Genomic DNA, 21,537 nt, shown 5'->3' on the forward strand with positions numbered 1-21,537 from the left:
GTAATACAGCCAGTATCCATTTTCATCTACACCCACACAGAGATAACCCACCTATAAGTCGAGCTCCAGCTTTTTTCCTCCTTCTTCTTCAGCTGATTGGATGAGATGGCATCCCTCCCCCACAGCCACATGTCCAAGGTGACATGGGGGTCTGGTAACAGGGGCTACTTGCTCATGCAGCATACTTACACCTTCTGGTCTTGCTTGGACTCAATCCTGAATGTACCATTTCCATCTGACAGCTGACTGTGGGATCTATCCTACTTTATGCTTCTGTGGATGACAGAACCCAGTTCAGATTGGCAGGTCTGGAGGAGCAGTTACTCGGTGCACCATGGCCAAGCATTCTCTCTCTGCCAGAGCCCAGTAACATGCCAAAAGAGGGCTGGAATAACTCTGGGAATCAAATCTAATTAGACCCTATGTCAGAGTCCTCAAAATGACTATATATTCCCCTTTCCCTTTTTTCTAGTCATGTGAGTAAATGACAAAAATGTCTTTGGGGAATAGCTGCAAGAATTTTTACAATATATATTTTCTGCAGCATTGCAGGGTCCTTCCTCCTAGGAACTACCTCTTCAGTCAGTGGGTGCTAGGACTGAAAATTAGCTCAAGTGTGGGAACTGTGTGAGAAAGTGTGACTTTTCATTGGAGTGACATCCCTTAGCCTTCTGCTCCTCCATTCTGGCCTTTTCCTGCTGTAGATACTATGCAGCACCCTCTTGGGTGTTCACGACTTTTGACCCTATGGACAGCATGCTATATTAACCATCTCATAGGTCCCTTCATGTCAAGCCTCCCTGGCTGTCCCTCTGACCTTGCTGGTCATTCCAAGTAACTGTGGCCTCCTGGCTCTTGTTGTGTAACCCTAGCCTCTATCACTCTGGAGCTTCATAATTCCACGGATGTTAACAAGCCCAACAAGCCTATTAGTATTGGGTTGGCCAACAATTTCATTTGTTTTTTTCCATACAATGGCTCTAGTAGAACTTTAGTTGTCTTTAACTTCACTCAAAATAATTTTGTTAGATTGTATTGTGACAGTTGTCATATCAGGGTGCATTTTTTAAAAAGCTTATCAAAATTGGTGAATTTTTGTGCAGCTATTTTAATATTGAAGATGGAAGAAGATATGCCACATTTCTGGCATATAATGCTTTATTATTTCAAGAACAGTAAAAACGCAACTGAAATGCAAAAAAAGATTTGTGCAGTGTATGGAGGTGCTGTGACTGATCAAATGTGTCAAGAGTGGTTTGCGAAGTTGCTTGGTACTATTGACATTTTGGCCAAGGAATTCTTTGCTATGGGGCTGTCTTATACATTAGAAGATGTTTAGCAGCACCCCTGGCCTCTACCTACTAGAGGTAAATAACAGGAGACAGCCAACATAATCAAAATATCCAAATCAATAAAGTTATTGATGAAAATGAAAAATGTGTCTTTCATGGAAGAAAGGTGATGGCCTTTTCAGCCAACCCAACATGTGACTGCCACTTCTAGACTGGGCATGATATGCAGAGGAGGGCCACCAACAAGCTTGGTGCCCCTCTGGAGGTCTTGGTGGGTAACATATCCTCTAAGTCCTTGTGGGTCCATTTTCTGAGCTTCTTTAGTCTTTGTTCTACCATTCATCAGGGTAGCTCAAGCATCTCCACTTCGCTCAGATTGGCTATCATGTCTCTAGGTTTCCAGGAGTTACACCAGCAGTTGGCCTCATCCTCTGGGGTTATTATCAGGGTCATAAGTCCTGTGTTCAAAGAAAGTGCCCCCCAAGTCAGTGAATTATTGCTTTTCTGGTCTAATATTCTTGCTTCCTTGATCAAATTCTCTCAAATTATTGCAATTTAACCTCTAGGTTACTCCCAGTTTCTTGTTGATACATCCTAGTTACTTCTCACAGCTCCTTTGATATACAATCTCTTTCCCCTCTATTAAGCCTAGATTATTCCCCTCTAGGTCATACTAGGGTTTAATCCTAGTTATTAGCTTGGGAGCCAGTTGAGGAGGTAGGGGCAGCTCCTGAGAGTGAGCCTGCCATCTTGCAGGGGAGGTCTGTGCCGCGTTTTCCAGCCTGGTGAAAGTGCTAATGCTACTGACATGGCATGCCAGCTTGGCAACCTTGGCGAGTTCAGGGCCTCTGTCAAGCCAACAGCTGGAGAGGCATCCATCCAGATATTCCCATCCTGTGTTTCAGAGTTCCAGCTTTCTCCAAACAGGTCCCTGATCATAGCATAACAGACTTGCCTTAGCTGAATATTCAAACATCTCTGGAGCCTTATGACTTCATCAGATCCACAGTCAGCTGCTCAACTCTCTCAGTTCTTCCACTGCAGGAGAGAAGGGCCTCTTTGTAAGTTACCGAACAGCCTCTCTGGTTCTCACACTCATCTTTATTGTTTGTTAGTCCTTTGCAGTACATGGACAACTTAGCAGTAACCAGTCAACTCTAGTGTTCTTAAAGATATTGTTGCCCTCATATCATTCAAATGCCTCGGTCCCTGCACCTGCCACTGAATTCCTCTCCACCGGGACATTTTCGCAGGTCACCACTGGAGAAATCTTTAGTAATTGTGCCACAACTTTTTAGGGACCATCCTCACATAACACTCAGGATAGCATCCTCCTTGCTTGCTAGGCTATGAGTAAGCCAGTCTCCAAACCGCATCTTCCTTTTTGTTTTCTCAAACCACAGCTGGCACCACATGGGTAAATTTGGATTTTCTGAGGAGAAGCCAAGATGGGATTAACTGTGCAAGAAATTTATCAGGGGAGCACTTGCTAAGGATAAAGGGGAGGGAGCCAGAATAGGCAGGGAGAACCATGAGGAAGAGACAGAAGGAAGGGGACCAGGCAGAAGAGCCTTGGGCTGCAAGAATAGTTCAGCCAAGCAGATGGGGAGTCCTTGAGCCCAAGTCACTCATTAAAGGACTCCTGTATCTTGCAGGACTGAGCCTGCATTAGTGTAACCCCCTCCTTGCTCAGTCATGGGCTGGGAGCAGCCTGGGAAGTGTGGCCTCCAAGTGAGTGTGGGGGTGGGTCTGAAATATCAGCAGCTGGGACCATCAGTCATTCACACTCTCCATGGCAGGAGATCTAAGTGGTGTGTTTTTGAGGCCACCACAACCTCCCCGCCAGGTCCCCTACAGCCTACTTATATCACTGTTGTTTGTATATCTTGTGAGTCATAGGATAAGGTGGTTGGATCTAACCTCAGAGATGATTTCATCTAATGTCTTCATTTTAAAGAAGAAAGAGAGACTCGTAAGTTTTAAATAAACTCTCCCAAGGCACAGGAATTTTGGATTGGACGGCTGTTCTCTAGTGAAGCCTATTTTGCACATTGCAGTACACTTCACATTCCTGGCCCTAGGCACTAGATGCCAGTGGTCCCCCTCCCCCACCTGGTGACAAGAAAAAACTGCCCTCTCCCTTTCTAAAAACTCCCTGGAAGCAGGAGATTCCCAAGTGCCACTGAACAGCTAGCTCACTGGGCAGAGTCAAAGCTGTTGTGCAGATGTGATCCTTGTACAATGCACTTACATAGTATCAGGTACACGTTTAACAAAAAATGCCCCAGAGAGCCCTATCATTCCTGCTTCAGAGAGTTGTCTGCATCTTGACAGCATGGATCTTGCATATAGAACCTCTTCAGACTTCCTGGTGTGGGAGGACCATTGCAGGCAATTCTGTGATAGTACAACTTACCGTCTTGGTATCTCCACTTGTGTGGATGAAAAGTACCTCATAACCAAGCTGTTGCTTTCGCACCCTTTCCCCATAACTCTCCTCTCCTCTCCCCCAATCTTTCCCTCCTAAATAAATGACACTCTCTGCAGCTAGTTGTACAAGCTAAAAACCCGGGAACCTTCCTCAACTCCTTTTTCTCTTTCTTCCTACATACAATGAACACCTCAGTCGGCTCTGTCTCCTAAATATAACCAATGTTTCTCTGCTTTCCTCTTTGTCCATGGCCGCCACCCTTGTCCAAGCCGCCATCTTCTCTCCCTGGCACCACTAGGACAACCTCCTATGTGTTTCCTGCTTCTTTCACACACATCACATACAGAATATTTAAAAGTGTAAATCAGATTACATCACACACCTATTTTAACTCCTACTGCTTTTAAAATAAAATCTACCCCCTGGCAGGCATGGCTCAGTTGGTGGGGCATTGTCCCAAAGAGTGAAAGGTCACCAGTTCGATTCCTGGTCAGGGCACATGTCCAGTCAGGGTCCCTGTTTGGGGCACGTACAGGGGGCAATCGATTGATGTTTCTCTCTTATACTGGTGTTTCTCTCCCTCTCTTTCTCCCTCCCTTCCCCCTCTTTTAAATAAATAAATCAAATCTATATCCCTTACAATGCCATACAAAGTCCTTCATGATCTGGTCTTTGCCTACATTGCTGAGCTTGGCTCATACCACTGCCCCATTCAGTCAGTCACCAGCTTGGCTGACTCTTCCTCTGTTCCTTAAATAGGCCAAGCTTAGTCCTGAGCATCTTTGCTGTTCACTCAGCCTAGAATATTCCCCCCAGATCCTCTCTCAACTGGCTCCTTAATTCAGGTCTGAGTTCAAATGTCACCCTCTCAATGAGGCCTTTTCTGACGATCCAAACAAAAGTTGCCTCTGCCCCACCATTATCTTGTAACACATTATTCTGTCTTCATCACATCATTTACACTGACTTTATTTTGTTTATTTCTTGTCTTCTCTATTACAGTGTCATTTTCAAAGGAGAAGAGATTGTGTCTGTTTTGTTCACAGCTGCATCCCGGCCTAACACAGATTGGGTTCTCAAAAATATGTGTTGAATAAATGAATAGTACCTTTGATGTACAGTGTCTCTGTATATCTAATGTCATTGCATATTTTGACCACTGACTTAGAGTTCTGACTTCCAATGTACTCCATTCCCAATGCTGGGGTCTGTTGTCTCACACACTGTCGGTTGAACAATATTTGCTGTTTGACAATGGAGCACATGTAATTTCAAGACAGGGTTTTTTATAAACAAACAAGCAAGAGGCTCTCTGCCCTCCGATAACTACTATTATAATTTTATTGGACTGAGGGCTGATAATTCTTTGTTAGTCCCCAAATTCAGTAAATGCCTTCTCTCCTCCATCATATTTCTATAAGCTTCCATCTTCAACAGTCATGTTCTTTGAGAAAACAATTCAGTTATGCCTCAAAAATTTTGCATACATTTTTAGCAACCTCAAAACCAAATTCTGCATTCATAAATAGTACAAGAAGGTAAACTACAACTATCCTGTAAGCAAGAAATGAAAGGCTGGCGTTCTGAATGGTGCATACAAAAGGCCAGCCTGTGGGGCACATGGAGTACCTACCTGAAGGTCTTGAAATGTTGGCCGCAGCAGGTCAGCAGCCATAGCGGCCTCCAAGCTATCTACGAATTCTCTTCAGGGCAAGTGATGTGAGGGTTGGTACATTAGTAGGGGCAGAGAGTTATAGAAACATGCTATGAAGACAATAAGTTTTTTGGCCATTACTGATGGGTTATATATACTACTGAAATGAATAGCAACAACGCGTTCTGGGTTGTGGATTGGAGCATGGTGCCCTCTGAATGGCATTGTTGGCTTCACCATATGACTGATAATCCTCCAACAACAAAACCACCTACTGCTCATAAATTCATTTGGATAAACCATAAATTCAAGGTATGTGACACTCCAGAACAATATAAACCTTACCCCACCACTAAGAAAAAGATTCAGGAGTGGGTCCCACCTGCAACACCTTAAGTGTAAAGACAATGAAAAACAATTTAAACATGTAAAATATGGGGCTTTCCATGTACTTGTACTTTTATTGCTTAAAATTATTTGATTAATAAAAAAAAGAAGAGCCCTGTCCGGGTAGCTCAGTTGGTTGGAGCACTGTCCCAATAAGCCAAGGTTGTGGGTTCAATTCTCGATCAGGGAACATATAAGAACCAGCCAATGGATGCACAAAAAAGTGGAACAAGAAATTGATGTTTCTTTTTCTTTCTCTCTCTGCCCGCCCCATCCCTTCCTCTCCCTCCCTCCCTCCCTCCCTCTCTCTCTCTCTCTCTTATAAAGAAAAATATAATAAATGAAAGGCTGGCCCAGAAGCAGAGAAACATTTCTTGTTTCAATTTGGGGTGTGTGTTAGGAGGGCCTTGAGGAGGGATGTCTTTTTGCACCAATCTCTGATCCCCCGAGGACTGAAAAGTCTTATTGATGGAACTCTATCCTGAATAAGAGAGGAGGGAAATTTTTCTAAGAATGCTCACCACCCTAGACATTTCTGCTTTTTTTTCCCCTCCAAGGAATGTGAACCATCTTGTTTTACATTTTTTATGTTGTTGTTTAATCCATTTGCATGGCACCGTTGCAAAGCATTTGAAAAACATTCCAAAGCAAAACTCATTGGAAATAAGGCCACTGGCCTCAGAATTCAGTGTCCAGCCATGCCTTGCTCCTAGTGAGCACTCACCAGTACACTGACCAGACCCAGAAATCCTGAAAGGGTCCCGAAAGGAGGCAGTACCCCAATTCCCAATGGCTCCGACGTGAGACTCATTGCCAAAATTACCAAGGGTGTAGGTGAATACTGGGGGGCTGAAGTGGTAGAAAAATAAATCCTAAAATGGCAACGCTGAGAACTCTAAAACAAATATGAATTGAGGGGTCCACATGCAGCCACTCAAAAATTTTCTAAGGCAGAGACAAACAGACCACAGGCGATTACTATGAGAAGCTCATAGTGAGACTTCTTTAAAGATGGAGGGCAGGTCCAGAGCATTTTCCTTTTCTTACCATTCTGTATATAGTGCATCTGTGAAATGGAGATCATCACTCATGCCTATCCTTATCTCCCCTGAGGGCTAGGGTTTCTAGGCTGTTGAAAGTCGGAGGTGGTGTTTTTGTCATGCCAGGTGGGGACCAAGGGAAAAAAGCAGTTGTTGAAGTGATTAGGTGCAGATTAAGTAGGGCCTTATGGGCTGGGGCTGAGACCTTGAATCCTGTCCTTGGGCGGATCAGCAGACACTGCAATTCACTGAGGGCAGGGATAATTGATTCTCTTTCTACGGCCAAGGAGTAAACGAGCAGCTGGGGATCGCAACTGTTGTGGCAGATCGATTTCAAAAGAGGCCTGGTTAGAAGTAGCCTGTTGCAATAGTTGGGCGAAGAGACAAAGGCGTGAGGGCACGGCTAGTCCCTGTGGGAGGAAGCTGGGTGACACTGTACCTGAGGGAGGAAGCCAGGACACTGTACGTGAGGCGGAGAGAGTGAGAGTCACACCCTGGTTCTCAGTCCCGCCGGTGTCAGAGCCACATCGCAGCTCTCTTGCCTGAGCAAGCCCAGGTACAAAGACGTGGCAGGAAACATGCGTGGCCACAAGCGCACTTCCCCTAGGTGGAGAGACATTGGCGGGCAGAACTCACACCGCCCCCTCTCCTATTCCCGCGCACACAGCTACTTACGGCTCCCAGATTCCCTTGCGGTGAGTGTGGCCACGTGACTGCGTTTCCACCAATGAAAAGCGAGTGGGCGTGAGAGCGGACACCCCCCCCCCCCCGCCCCAACTCCAACGTGGCGTCAGTTCTGTCATAGAAGGAGAAGAGACTCACTGGCGTCAAAATAGGGGGGCTGCCAAGCTGGATACTGATGCGGGATTTCACCCTTAAAGGACTTGCTGAAGCATTTCCAAAGGTTACTACCGGGATTACAACAAGCATGTCAATGTGAAGAAAGAGAGGTTGCTGGGATTTCTATGGGGCTGGCGGCTACTGTGCATTTCAACTACTACCCTTCTTGTGAGGAACTCAACCGTGAGCAGCGACCCAAGTCCGAGGGAAGAGGACCCGCTGTAGACTCCATATTGCTGACCATCATCTTTGCCCAGCACCACTGAATCCTTTCGTATTGTAATTGACACCTGGTACTGGGTTACTTGAAAAGAAAAGAAAGGGAAGGGAAGGGGGAAAAAAGGAAAGAAACATGAGTGCGCATGCTGTAGGCCAGTCTCAGGCCTGACCCCCGAAACCTCCTGTGCACAGTCATCGCTCTCTCGCCTCATCCACTGGCTGAATGGAGACCACTTTGGGAAGCTGCTTTTCTTCTTTCTATTACAATAGAGGACCCTAGGCCTTGGTAAGGATTCCTAATACACATTCAATTTTGGAAAAGTAGCCATTTTCCATAGCTACTTTTTCAGACACACCCCCACCCAGCACACGGTGGTCATACCTTCTTCTCCCTTCTCTGTGTCCAGAGCAGCCTCTGGACTACACCAGAGCAGGTTGGGCACTTCCTCATCTGTTCGGGGGTCCCACTCTACAGAATATTCCAAAAGGTATCCTGTTTTCATTAACTCACTTGTACCAGCTCTATGTACACCATAGAAGGTGTTACACACCTTTTCTGAGTTGACTGCCATCCCCTCATTGAAGTAGCCGGGTCAATTGAGGGTCTAAACGGGGAACATAAGAACACTTGGTGAGGACTGTTTTGCTTCCAGAAAAAGTTTTGATTGGGACCTCTTTGTTTGTAACTCCTTGGGTGTTCAGTGACCCAGAAATAGAAATGTGTATCTGGGATGGCTGTTTCTCTTGTGTCTCTCCCCCAGTAAAATGCTCGTCTGCCAAAATTACTTCCCACTCTTTTAGAGAAGCCCCTTTCTAGAAAAGCCATACCCCCTTCTTGAAAAGCCATCCTGCACTGTCGTTACTGGAGCCTCCAGTGTTGCTTCGGGAGCATAGCTTTTTAGACAAATTGGGAAAAGGCGCCGCCTCCGGAAGCCACAGCACCTGGGTGGTGGAGGGCAGGCTGGATTTCAGCCTCCCCTTGGCCTCCAGCCAGGCGCTCTTGCAATGCACAAACTGCACAGCGCAGTGCTAGCCCCTTGCACCTGGCTGCTGAAATCGTCCCCCTGACGTTACCGTCAGTTGTAACCAGTTCTCTCCTTCAGCTCATCACTGTCACTCTAGCGGCTCAAAGGCAAGTTTTGAGGATCTTAAGGTGACTGGAGGTGATTCACTTACACTGTGCCAAATGAAATTATATGGACTGATCTAAGAACACAACTATCTTAGTATCATTGTTCATATGGGGAAATGTATTCCTAGGTCTTTTCAAACAACCAATTTAAAAATAAGTCTTTAAGAGACAATCTGCCCATTAAAAACACAGGGCGTATCTACAATGTGTTTGACTTCTACTCATCCTCAGGCTTGTGAATGTCTGTCACTTACTCTGACTTAGGCTTTAGCTGACTCAGATTCGACCTCGGCTCTCAGACTTTACCTTACAAGTTGCACAAGCTTTGGAGAATAGGTTTCTGCATGTAACATATTCTTTGAAACTTGAACCCCAAGCACAGAATGTATCTTTGTAAATGACTGATGTAATTAAAAAGTGGACAGATGCTGATTATTCACCCTTCTCTCTGAATGTTTATTTTGATACTGTGCTAAAACTCTTAGTGGCTGATGGGTTAGGAGCACAGATGTTTTAGCTCAGACTTTTCTCCCTGATAGTTCTCATCTGGGCATCATAATAATATCAAGGGACAAACAAAGCTGAACTCAACACCATCACTTGACCTCATTCTTGATTTATAATTCTCCCTGTGATCATGCAATTTGAGCAGAAGACTATCTCTGAAGTGTGTTTTTAATTTTAATATCTTTTTGTCCTGGCCTCTTTCTTTGTCATCTACCATGTGTGCATCTGGCTGAACTTGCTGACTAGAAAACTGAAATATACTTCTAGCCAGCAGCCAGAAACAAAGGGAAAAATTGTCTGTCTAAAGAGACATTTAGCTGCCTGTGTTCACCCCCAGTACTCCCTTGCTTATATGAGCAACCCCCACAAGAATCTAAGCTGCTTTTGTATTAATGTCAACCATGACATTTCTCCCAGGGCTGTGTTTAGTGTTGAAAACGCGAGAGTTCTGTCATTGCAGCGTGGTTCGTAACAGCACAGTGAACTTCTGTTCTGCCACATCGGAGAGGCCTGAGGGACCTCAAGTCATCTGGTGAGGAAGATTTTTGGGTTAAGAGGTATCTAAAACCTTACTTGATTGTCCTGGCCAGGTAGCTCAGTTGGTTAGAGCATCATCCCAATGCACCAAGTTTGCAGGTTTGATCCCTGTTGGGCACATACAAGAATGAACCAATGAATGCATAAATAAGTGGAACAACAAATTGATGTTTCTTTTCCACTCCCTTTCTAAAATCAACGGGGTGGGGGCGGACAACCTAGCTCAAGATTACATCCTTTTAATTCCGCTGGCTTCCCAGCTTAGAGGCCAGTCAGGATGGTTTCAAGGAATTGGCAGTGACTTCATCTGGAAGCATTTTCTTGAAACATGTAAATATTTGTACCTCAGGGGACTTTCTGACCCAAGAAGGTTTATTCCCAGTATGCACTCTGGAGGTAAAGCATAATTCATGGGATACTGTGAGGGGAGGCCAAGGTTTATCTAACCCTTAAGAGAATTTGAATTCCAATGATAGGAGTAATCCATGGCAGGAAAGGTCTCTAGGAACAGAGAGGCAGGGTGTGTGTGAAACAGGCAGTACCTGAAAATCAGGCTTCCAGATGTGAACTCACTTGTGGAAGTGGCACCTGGAAACATCCTTGAGGATAATTTGTCTCTGAGCTTGTTTATCCTGCTCTGTGCTTTATAAAGACACACTGCAGATGCTGGGCCCAGAAATGGCAGCACAGAGAAGAGAAGCTGTCAGCTTTTTAACTCAAGGGCATCAGAGAACTGTGAGGCCACTTGGCAACAGGAAATGAGAACACTCTCCTTAAACCCAAATGCAGCTAAAAGCCCTCCTATTACCTGGCAACTCAGGAGAAAGCTGGCAGTCTGACTCCGTGTGGAGATCCTCAGGGCTGGGCTGAGGCTTCAGCATTAGTACGCTTCCTGATCATTCAGCACTCTGCTCTGTACTTTCTTTTCTTTAAGACACCTGTGTTTTTTGGCTGCCATGAGGGGAAAAAAGCCAAGTCTTGGCAGCCTCTCCTGATCTGGCATTAACAGCATCACACTAGTCATTTCCAGCAATTATCTCCCTATCATAGATGTTCTGTGCAGAGATTTGGGACACTTTCTCTGTGTGGTTCCAACGCATACATTAAAATCAGGAGATGAATTCTGTTCAAACTATCTGTCCTCTCTCCTCAGATTCCCTGGTGCTTGACCCTGCCTAGTCATAAATGGATGAATAAATACGCAAGCCAAGGTAGCTGGTAGGAACAGTGGGAGCAAGCAGAGTCATTTCTGAGATTCCACTGGTGCAGGAATCACTCACTTTAATCTATTCTTTTTGATAGCTAGAGGGCAAAGGTCCTTCTACCAAGCTCACAATTCATGGACTATGACATTTATAAGCTTCCTCTTACGTTGGATTAGGCCTGGTTCCCTCTTTAATTTCTCCCACAGCTCCCTGAAGTCTTTCCTTCATGACTCACATCAGAGTTTATAATTGTAGATTTGTCTGTGAGGTTATTTATTTTATGTCTTCCTCCCATTGACCTCATCAATTCTGCTCATGTTTCAATTCCAGAGACTGCCATATGATTGGAGCCCAATAAATATTAAATGAATAAACAAGTGAATGAATGAATGAATGAATGGAGCTTAAAGAAACCATAGAGACTAAGTCTGGTGGTTTCACTTAATAGATGAAGATACAGAAATTAAATGACTTGCCCAAGTCTATGAAGTTTGGTTTTTTGTCTTACATGTATGAAGACAGATTGAATTTGTCGATTAATTCCAAAGCTGGATGTTAATTGAACATCAATTCTGTTGTATTAGGGAATTCAAAGATGAATAAAATTCAATTCCTACTTTTAAAAAACAGCAGTTAAGCTGTTAAAAGAATAATAGTGATTCAGCTGTGCCTGGTATGGCTCAGTGGATTGAGTGTAGGTTTGTGAACCAAAAGGTTGCTGGTTTGATTCCCAGTCAGAGCACATGCCTGAGTTGTGGGCCAGGTCCCCAGTAGGAGGCATGTGAGGGTCAACCATGCACTTATGTTTTCCTCTCTCTTTCTCCTTCCCTTCCCGTCTCTCTAAACATAAATAAATAAAACCTTTTAAAAAAATAGTGTTTCATTAAGTGTTTACTAATGCATAATTTCATTATTGCTTATAAGAGGCCAATGAAATAGGTCTTATTATCCCCATTTAACAGATATAGAAAACTAAGCTCAGAGATAATATTGCTTAATTGTATTGAGTTTTTACTAGGTACTAAAGCTGTTCTACATGTTTTACCTATTTTTAAAAAATCCTCACCCAAGGATATGTTCACTGACTTTTAGAGAGAGAGAGAGAAGCATCGATGTGAGAGAGAAATATCGATCAGTTGCCTCCCATACACACCCAGAGTAGGCATCAAACTTATAACCTAGGTATGTGCCCTGACCTGGAATCAAACCCATAATCTTTTGGTGTACAGGACAATAATCCAACCAACTAAGGCACCCAGGGAGGGTGGTTTACCAATTTTTAGAATTTATTTAATCTTCAAGGCTTGACTAGGGAAGGATTAATTTCTAAAATCACTCATGTGACTTGACAGGACTCAGATTCTCACTCACTGTTGGCCAGAGACAGTTCCTTGCTAAATGTGCCTCTCCATAGCAGTAGTCACAACAGGGCAGCTTGCTTTCCCCAGAGGAAGGGCTAAAAGAGATAGAGACAAAGAGACTGAAGTTAAAGCCTTTATAACTTAAGTTATAAAGTTATAACTTTATAACTCAGAAGTGACTTGCCATCATCATTATTGTGACTTTCTACTCTTTAGAAGTGAACAGAACAGGTGCAGCCCACTCTCTTGGGAGGGTATCACACAAGGTTGTGAATACCTGAGGCAGGGATCACAGGTCATCCTAGAGGCTGCCTACCACAACAAGGTTAGTTAAATCCAAAATCAGTCAGTGTAATTCAGCATATTATTGGGCTGGCCAAAAAGTCTATATGGTTTTTTTCCATAAAATAAAAGACACATTTTTCATTTCCACTTTATTGATTTGGAAATTTTAAGTGTATCAGCTTCCTCCCACATTGTATAATGTTGATTGTTCTCAATTAATGCCTTGATTTGACAGCTATCGACTTCAGCTGGTCTACCCAACCGGGAGCACAAAACTTCACAAACCATTTTGACATGTTCAGTCAGTCATAACACCTTCTCCATACACTGCACAAACTTTTTGTGTTTCAGTTGCCTTTCTACCTTTCTTGAAATAATAAAGCATAATATGCTGAAAATGTTGCTTTTGTTCCATTGTCAATATTAAAATGGATACACAAAAATCCACTAATTTTGATAAGTTTTTTTTTAAAATGCACTGATCTGACAGCTGTCACAATACAATCTAACAAAATTGTTTCAACTAAGAACTATTAGAGCCATCTTAAGGGAAACTGAATGAACTTTTTGGCCATCCAGTACTACTACAAAAAAGAAAAATACAACCACCTCAGTAGATGCAAAAAAGTATTTGATAAACTGTGACATCCATTGATGATAAAAACCCTTAACAAACTAGAAACAGAAGGGATTGTTCTTGGTCTGATAGAGACATGTGGTAGTGGCCCTGGCTGCTCAGTTGGTTAGAGCATCATCCCCAAACTCCAAAGTTGCAGGTTTGATCCCTGGTAAGGGCACATGCAAGAAGCAACCATTGAATTCATAAATAAGTGGAACAATAAATCAGTGTTTCTCTCTCTCCCCCCTTCTCACTCTAAAATCAATAACTAATAATTTAAAAAGGATGTGATAGAATGCATTAATGACCTCATTTCCTCACCCCTCCTAAACTAAACTAAAACAATAAAGGTTCCAGAAGATATTATAAGATGTCCTTATGATCTAGGGGTAGAAAACCTTTATTAAATAGAATGCATAAGGCACTATCCATAAAGGAAATGATTGACAAATCTGGCCATTTCTTTTTTGTAAATAAAGTTTTACCAGGAGACAGCCAAGCCCATCCATTTACATGTTATCCATGATTGCTGTCATACTGCAATGGCAGAGTTGAGTAGTTGTGTCAGAAATCTTATGGCTGGCAAAGCCTAAAAATTTGCTATCTGGCCCTTTTCAGAAAAGTCTGGAAGCCCCTGAATTAGACTAAATTAAAATTAAGAATTCCAAATCATCAAATGGCACCATTAAAAGACTAAAAAGGCAAGTCTCACAGTAGGAAAAACATAACTGGAAAAGGTCTCCTATCCCAAATATATAAAAAACTCAGTAGCAAAAAGAGGACGGGGAGAGGGTATAAGGGGACTAAATAGTAATGGAAAAAAATACAATAAATACTAAATTTTTAAAAAAGAAAAGAAAAATGAGGAAAACTGGTATAGGTATTCCTATCACAAAAGAGGAGAGGCCAACAAATGAATTAAAATGTGCTCAACAGTATTAACCAGGAAACATAGCTCAAGAAATTGCTAATTAAAACCATAATGAGATATTACTATACACTCACCAGAATGACTAAATTAAAGAGTGAAAATAACAAGTGATGACAAGAATATGGAGTGACTGGAATGCCCACATACTGCTGGTGGCAGTGCAGATTAGCACAACTGCTTCAAAAAACTATTTGGCTGTATCTACAAAGGAGAACATTATCTCCATTCCTACATATACACTGAACAGGTAAGCATATGTTCACCAAAATGTATGTACAAGATGTTGCTAACACTATTTATAATAGCCACAAACTTGTAACAATCCAAATTCCATTAGCCAAATACATTGTGGTACTCATACAGTGAAATGCTACACAACAATAAAAATAAGTAAACTGCTACACTCAACTCTATGGACTAATCTCACAAAGTGAGTGTTCAGAGAAGCCATACTTGAAAAAAATAAAAAACATAATATGATTCCATTTATATTTAGTTGAAAATCAGCAAAACAAATCTGTGATGTCAGAACTCCAGAAAGCAGTTTCCTCTCAGGAAGAGGAAAGGGATCATGGCTGTGAAGGGGCTTGAGGAGCTTGATGCTGCCAATGTTGTATTTTTTAATCTAGGTGGTGATTATATTGGTGTATTTATTTTATGATGATTCATTGAACTGTATTCCTAAAGTGTTACACACTTTAAGTATATTTTATTGATTATGCTACTACAGTTGTCCCATTTCATCTCCCTTTAGCCCCCTCTGCCCTGCACCCCCTTCCCATTAGCATTCCCCCACCTACTTCATGTCCATGGGTCATACACACAAGTTCTTTGGCTTGTTCATTTCCTACACTGTTCTCGCTGTCCCCCTATCTTATTTGTGCCCACCAATTATGCTTCTTATTCCCTGTAACTTTTCCCAACATTCTCCCCACTGATCTCCTTCCATGTGATCTCCTTTCTGTGATCCTGTTCTTGTTCTAGTTGCTTGCTTAGTTTGTTTTTGTTTTTGTTTTTTAGGTTCAGCTGTTGATAGTTGTGAATTTGTTGTCATTTTACTGTTCATAGTTTTGATCTTCATTTTCTTAGATAAGTCCCTTTAACATTTCATATAATAAGGGCTTGGTGATGATGAACTCCTTTAGCTTTACCTTATCTGTCAAGCACTTTATCTGCCTTTCCATTCTAAATGATAGTTTTGCTGGATAGACTAATCTTGGATGTAGGTCCTTGCTTTTCATGACTTCAAATAATTCTTTCCAGCCCCTTTTTGCCTGTCAGGTTTCTTTTGAGAAATCAGCTGATAGTCTTATGGGAACTTGTTTGTAGGCAACTCTCTCCTCTTCTCTTGCTGCTTTTAAGATTCTTTCCTTATCTTTAATCTTGGGTGATGTAGTTATGATGTGCCTTGGTGTGTTCCTTCTTGGGTCCAACTTCTTTGGGACTCTCTGGGCTTCCTGGACTTGCATGTCTATTTCCTTCACCAGATTGGGGAAAGCTCTCCACTATTCAAATAAGTTTTCAATTTCTTGCTCTTCCTCTTCTCCTTCTGGTACTCCAATGATTCCAGTTGGAACATTTAATGTTGTACCAGGGGTTCCTAAGCCTCTCCTCATTATTTTGAATTCTTGTTTCTTCATTCTGTTCTGGTTGAATGTTTACTTCTTCCTTCTGCTCCAAATTGTTGATTTGAGTCCTGGTTTCCTTCCCTTCATTGTTGGTCCCCTGTATATTTTTCTTTATATCACTTTGCATAGCCTTCACTTTTTCCTCTATTTTGCGGCCATACTCAACCATTTCTGTGAGCATCCTGATTACCAGTGTTTTGAACTGCATCTGATAGGTTGCCTATCTCCTCACTGCTTAGCTCTTCTTCTTCTTCTTCTTCTTCTTCTTTTTTTTTTTTTTTTTTTTTGAGTTTTGATCTGTTCTTTCATTTGGGCCATATTTCTTTGTCTTGGTGCACCTGTTAGGTTGTAAGGGGTGGAGCCTTAGGTGTTTACCAGGGCAGGGCAACTTGCTTCACTGAATTGATGGTGCTGAATGTGGGAGAGGGATCAGAGAGGGAACAATGCCGCTTGCTCGGCTCTCGCCCCGCTTTCAGTCACTTCCCCTGCTACCCCCAAGCAAATTGGGCCCTCTAGTGCTGATTCCTGAATGTGTGGGTTTGTGTACTTTATAGGACCCCATGGGTCTTTCCATTGAATTCTCCTGTGAGGCTGGGAGTTTCTCCCGATACTGCAACCTCCATAGTTTTTACAGCCAGAGGTTTTGAGGCTTTAGTTGACCACACTGGACCCTGGGATTCAAGGTCTGTCTCGGTCCCCAGCTCTTCCTCCCAGCTCATTATTCGCATGTGAATGTGGGACCGCCCTATCCACCAGCTACCGCCTTGCCTGCCCATTCCTCCAGCTGCTGCTTTGTTGCACGTCCTCTCTGCCCCAGCTGTCCGACTCTGCCCCTCCTACCAGTCTGGATGAGTGTTTCTTTTTTAACTCCTTGGTTGTTGGACTTCCATCCACTTCAATTTTTTGGCAGTTCTGGCTGCTTTTTGTTTTTAAATTTGTTGTTTCTTTGGTTGTGCAAGGAAGCAAAGCGTGTCTACCTATACCTCCAACTTGGCTGGAAGACAAGTTATACACTTTCATGTATGTAAATTCTACTTCAGTTAAAAGTCATCAGTTCTGAGTTGCCAGGACTGAGCATAAGGGAATTCCAAGGTCTGACTGGCTGAAGACTGGACGCCTGAACCAATCACTGTGGAAGGGGTGATAAGACTATCTTGATGGGTTGTAGATAAGTATTTTCCTCCAGGGGTGCTGTTAGCATTTTGAGGAGATAGTTCTTCATGGTTCAAGCCTGTCCTATAGCATTCCTGGCCACCGGAATGCTAAATTGACACATCACCCTCCCCCCGCATTTCCCAATTTGATGGAGGAGGGAAACATTCTGCTCTGTCTGAAAGCATTCCCTTTAGACCAGAACTCCCCAACCTCCAGACTGTAACCAGACCACACAGCAGGAGGTGAGCTTGAACCTAATACGCTTGAATCATCCCACAACCATCCCTCCCGCCCCACCCGTGGAAAAGTTGTCTTCCATGAAACAGGTTCCTGGTGCCAAAAAGGCTGGGCACTGCTGCTTTAGACTGATCAAGACCAACTTTTGGAGCTGCAGTAAATCCCACCAAAGCCACAAACTAATTATACATAATAAAGAGGGGTAGAAACAACTAGAACAGGAACAGAATCACAGAAATGGAGATCACATGGAGGGTTATCTGAGAGAAGGGAAAGGGGGGAGAGTGGGGGTAAAGGGAATAAGAAGCATAATTTGTAGGTACAAAATAGTCAGAGGGAGGTTAAGAATAGTTTAGGAAATAGAGAAGCCAAAGAACTTATATGTACGACCCACAGACATGAACTAAGGAGAGGAATCCTGGAGGGAGGGAGGGAAGGAGGGTGCAGGGCAGAGGGGGATAAAGAGGGAAAAAATGGGACAACTGTAATAGCATAATCAATAAAATATACTTAAAAAATAAAAAGAACGCAGAAGGGTGGAATGACTTTGGAGAGAAAACCACAAAGGTCACTGCACACTGATGAAAAACTGGAAAGGGAAAATCACCAATCACACCCTTCTGCCTACTCCATTGTTTTTCATTAGGGGGAAATTCAATCTTTTGAGGAAGGTAATATGTTCAGTTAGTGAAAATACTGATGTAATTGCTTTCATCGTAAGAAGTAGGTAAATGAAAAATAATTGGTGAGCTGGTAAGCCTTTCCTTATTTGCCAGTCAGTCTAATATCTTAAATGTCCATAAACTTGCTTCTGCTCGCAGAAAGAAGGAAGTTAATTTGATATACATGCTTTTGTGACTATGCACCTACTTCCTGAAAACTAATTTAGATGACAAAACTAAAAAAGGAAGACTGGTTTGGTAGATGGTAACATACTGACACAGTGGACTAAGATGCAGCTCTTAAAAGTGATCTTTATGGCCTGGCTGGTATGGCTGAGTGGATTGAGTGCCAACCTGTGAACTAACAGGTCACCGGTTTGATTCCCAGTCGGGTACATGCATGGGTTGTGGGCTGGGTCCCCAGTGGCAGGCACATTAGAAGTAACCACACACTGATGTTTCTCTCCCTCTCTTTCTCCCTCCCTTCTCCTTTCTCCAATAAATAAATAAAACTCTATAAAAAAAAAAGTTCTCATCTCTGCCTTAAAAAAAGTGATCTTTATGGTGGAGGTTAGGCATGTGGAAAAGGAGCTATGATATTATGCAAAGTAAAGGATGTAGGGTGCATAGAGGCACAGGCACTATGATGGCAAATAGTAAAATGTGAGTGCCTCTGACCGAGGTCTAAAAGGTGTTTTGCAAAACCAAGGAGCTGTTGTATGGTCTTCCCATGAACGAGAAACTTAAAAAGAAGGGAAAGCTTTTCTTCCCTTTGAGAAATCCCATTTGCCCCAGAAATGTACTGTCATTCATTAATCTCTACTTGGATTAATTCTTTCAAAAGGTCTAGTCCACCCCACAGGGTCAGCTCTGGGGAATCCTGGCTTTATTTCCAGTCCTGCTGATAGACTGAAGATGGACTTCACTCATGTCCTTTAACTTTTCCCACCTCTGAAGCTGAGAGTGGTCCCCCTTGCTGCTGCCATTTAGATTAATGAGGTCTATTTAATGCCATGAAGTTCATTGTGTCATTTGAGATTATAGTTTTCCTTGGAGAAACAGGTGTTGTTTGTAAAGAAGAAACAGCGGGAGTGTTATTGTGTTGTTAGAAGTGAATTCCTTCAACCAACATAATTGTGCAGCTTTCATGCGCAAGGCACTATATTTGCAGTTATGAGATACACACAAAGATGACTAAACCGTAGTTTCTGCTTTCAGGGAGCTTACAGTCTTATGATGATAAAAATATCCAATAGTTACTCAGTGTTTATGATTTGTCAGGCACTATCCTTTATGTACATGGATTCTGTACTATTTCTTTATTATTTATCAATATTATTTTGTATTGTAATTAATTCATTAGTATGCGGTGAATTTATTTAATCCCAACAACAACCCAGGGAGGTGGGGGTTATTAGATCATTTAAGAGATAAGTAAATTGAAGCTGAGAGAAGCTAAGTAAGAATACAAGGTTGTGGGCTTAAATCAGCCTGACACCGATGGGCTACCAGACAGAAAGCGGATGCGTTTTTTGCCGCCCTCCTGTCCTGCCTCCCAAGCATTAGCCAAGCTGGGAAGCCACAGCCTCCCCCAGCCAGCTTCAATCAACCAGCCCTGCAGGTGGGTTCTGATCTGCAAAATAATGCCTTTTTGTTGGAGGCCTAGTCCAGTCTATTAGCCAAATAACCAGGTTGGAAAGTCCGTACCCCTACTCAGCTTCAGAGGCATTTGTAATAGAGGTGGAATTTTCAGTTTTTTAAAATTGAGATATAATTGACATATAACATTATGCAAATTTAAGGCACACAGCATGTTGATTTGATAGTTATATACCGCGATATGATTACCACTGTAGTGTTAACTAATACCTCCATCCCATCACATAATTATCATTTCTTTATTGTGGTGAGAACATTTAGGATCTAGTCTCTTAGCAACTTTCAAGTATATAATAAAGTACTGTTAACTATAATCACCATGCTGTGCATTGGATCCCTAGAACTTATTCATCTTCTAACTGCAAGTTTGTACCCTTTGACTAACATCTCTGGAATTGTCAGGTAATCTAGAATGTTAAGATATAAGTCACCACATTTAGCCCTGGCTGGTATGGCTCAGTAGATTGAGGAGCAACCTAAGAACCAAAAGGTTGCCAGTTTGATTCCCAGTCAGGGCACAAGCCTGGGTTGCGGGCCAGGTCCCGAGTTGGGTGCGTGCAAGAGTAAATTGATCGTTGTTTCTCTCCCTCTTTCTCTCTCCCTTCCCCACTCTCTAAAAATAAATAAATAAATAAATCTATTTTTTTTAAAAAGTCACCACGTTTAGGTTACAATTAGCTGTTTTAATATCTGTTATTTGGGGAAAGGAACTATGAACAATAGTTAAATGTTCAAAAACCATTTTTTCTTAATATTGTAATTTTGTCTAATATTAAAATATTTGTCTTTCTCCAGAATCTATAAAGAATCTATAAGGGTAAAGCTTGGCTATGCTGAAAATATGGTACAAAACTAGATCTTTTCTGTGTTCTGGTTCTCCTAATCTACAATCCAGTTATGTCCCATAGAATCACAGATTCTTAAGTTTGGAAATAACCTTACAGGGCATTTCTAGTCCAGCATTTTTTACAACCCCCTTAGTGGGTTGTGAAATCAATGAACTGGAATTATGGTAAGCATTTTCAAAAGATGCAATAAAATTGTGGTAAAGGTAAATATCATTTAGGAAAATTTAATTATTGCATTAGTTTCATAGGGCTGCCATAACAAGGTACCACAAATGGGAGGCTTAAAAGCAACAGAAATGTATTCTCTCACAGCTTCAGAAACTAGAAATCCAAAGTCAGGATGCCGCTAAAGCCATGGTCCCTCTGAAGTCCTGGGTGGAATTCCTCCTTTTTCTTCTATCGATGGCTCCTAGTGGTGGCCAGAAGCACTTGGCATTCCTTGGCTCGTAGGAGGGGGGATCCAAAAAACTGGAATTTATTTATTTAAAAAATTGTGTATTTATTCTTACATGTTTAAACTTTAGTCACCTTCAAAGTACTCTCCATTTGACACAATACACCTATCAAGGCTTTTTTCCACTGCTCAAAACAATTTTGAACTTGCCAGTTTTGATGCCTTTTACTGCTTTTGCCATTTTTTGTTTCAACTCTTCCACATTGGCAAAATGTTTCCCTTTGAGGACTTTGTTCATCTGGGAAACAAAAAAGTGTCTCTGAGGGTAAGATCAACTGAATAGGGAGGGTCGGGGACAGGAGTCATGTTGTTTTTGGTCAAAAACTGCTGAATTCTCAGCACAGTGTAGGCAGGTGTGCTTCGTAGATCACCCATTATGAAAGGGGCAAGTGCACTAAAAGAGTCTTCAAAAAAAAAAAAAAAATCCACTGGAGCAGAACGCAGCCTCTCACAA

General features: G+C 42.4%; 1 pseudogene; it reads left to right on the forward strand.

The window, feature by feature from the left end:
- Window positions 1–5,290: 5,290 nt before the first annotated feature.
- Window positions 5,291–5,773, forward strand: LOC129075987 (NADH dehydrogenase [ubiquinone] 1 alpha subcomplex subunit 12-like; annotated as a pseudogene).
- Window positions 5,774–21,537: the final 15,764 nt, after the last annotated feature.

This window comes from Pteronotus mesoamericanus, unplaced genomic scaffold (assembly GCF_021234165.1).
Source record: "Pteronotus mesoamericanus isolate MK-2021 breed Mesoamerican mustached bat unplaced genomic scaffold, CSHL_Meso_final contig_56, whole genome shotgun sequence".
In the NCBI taxonomy this organism is placed as follows: Eukaryota; Metazoa; Chordata; class Mammalia; order Chiroptera; family Mormoopidae; genus Pteronotus; species Pteronotus mesoamericanus.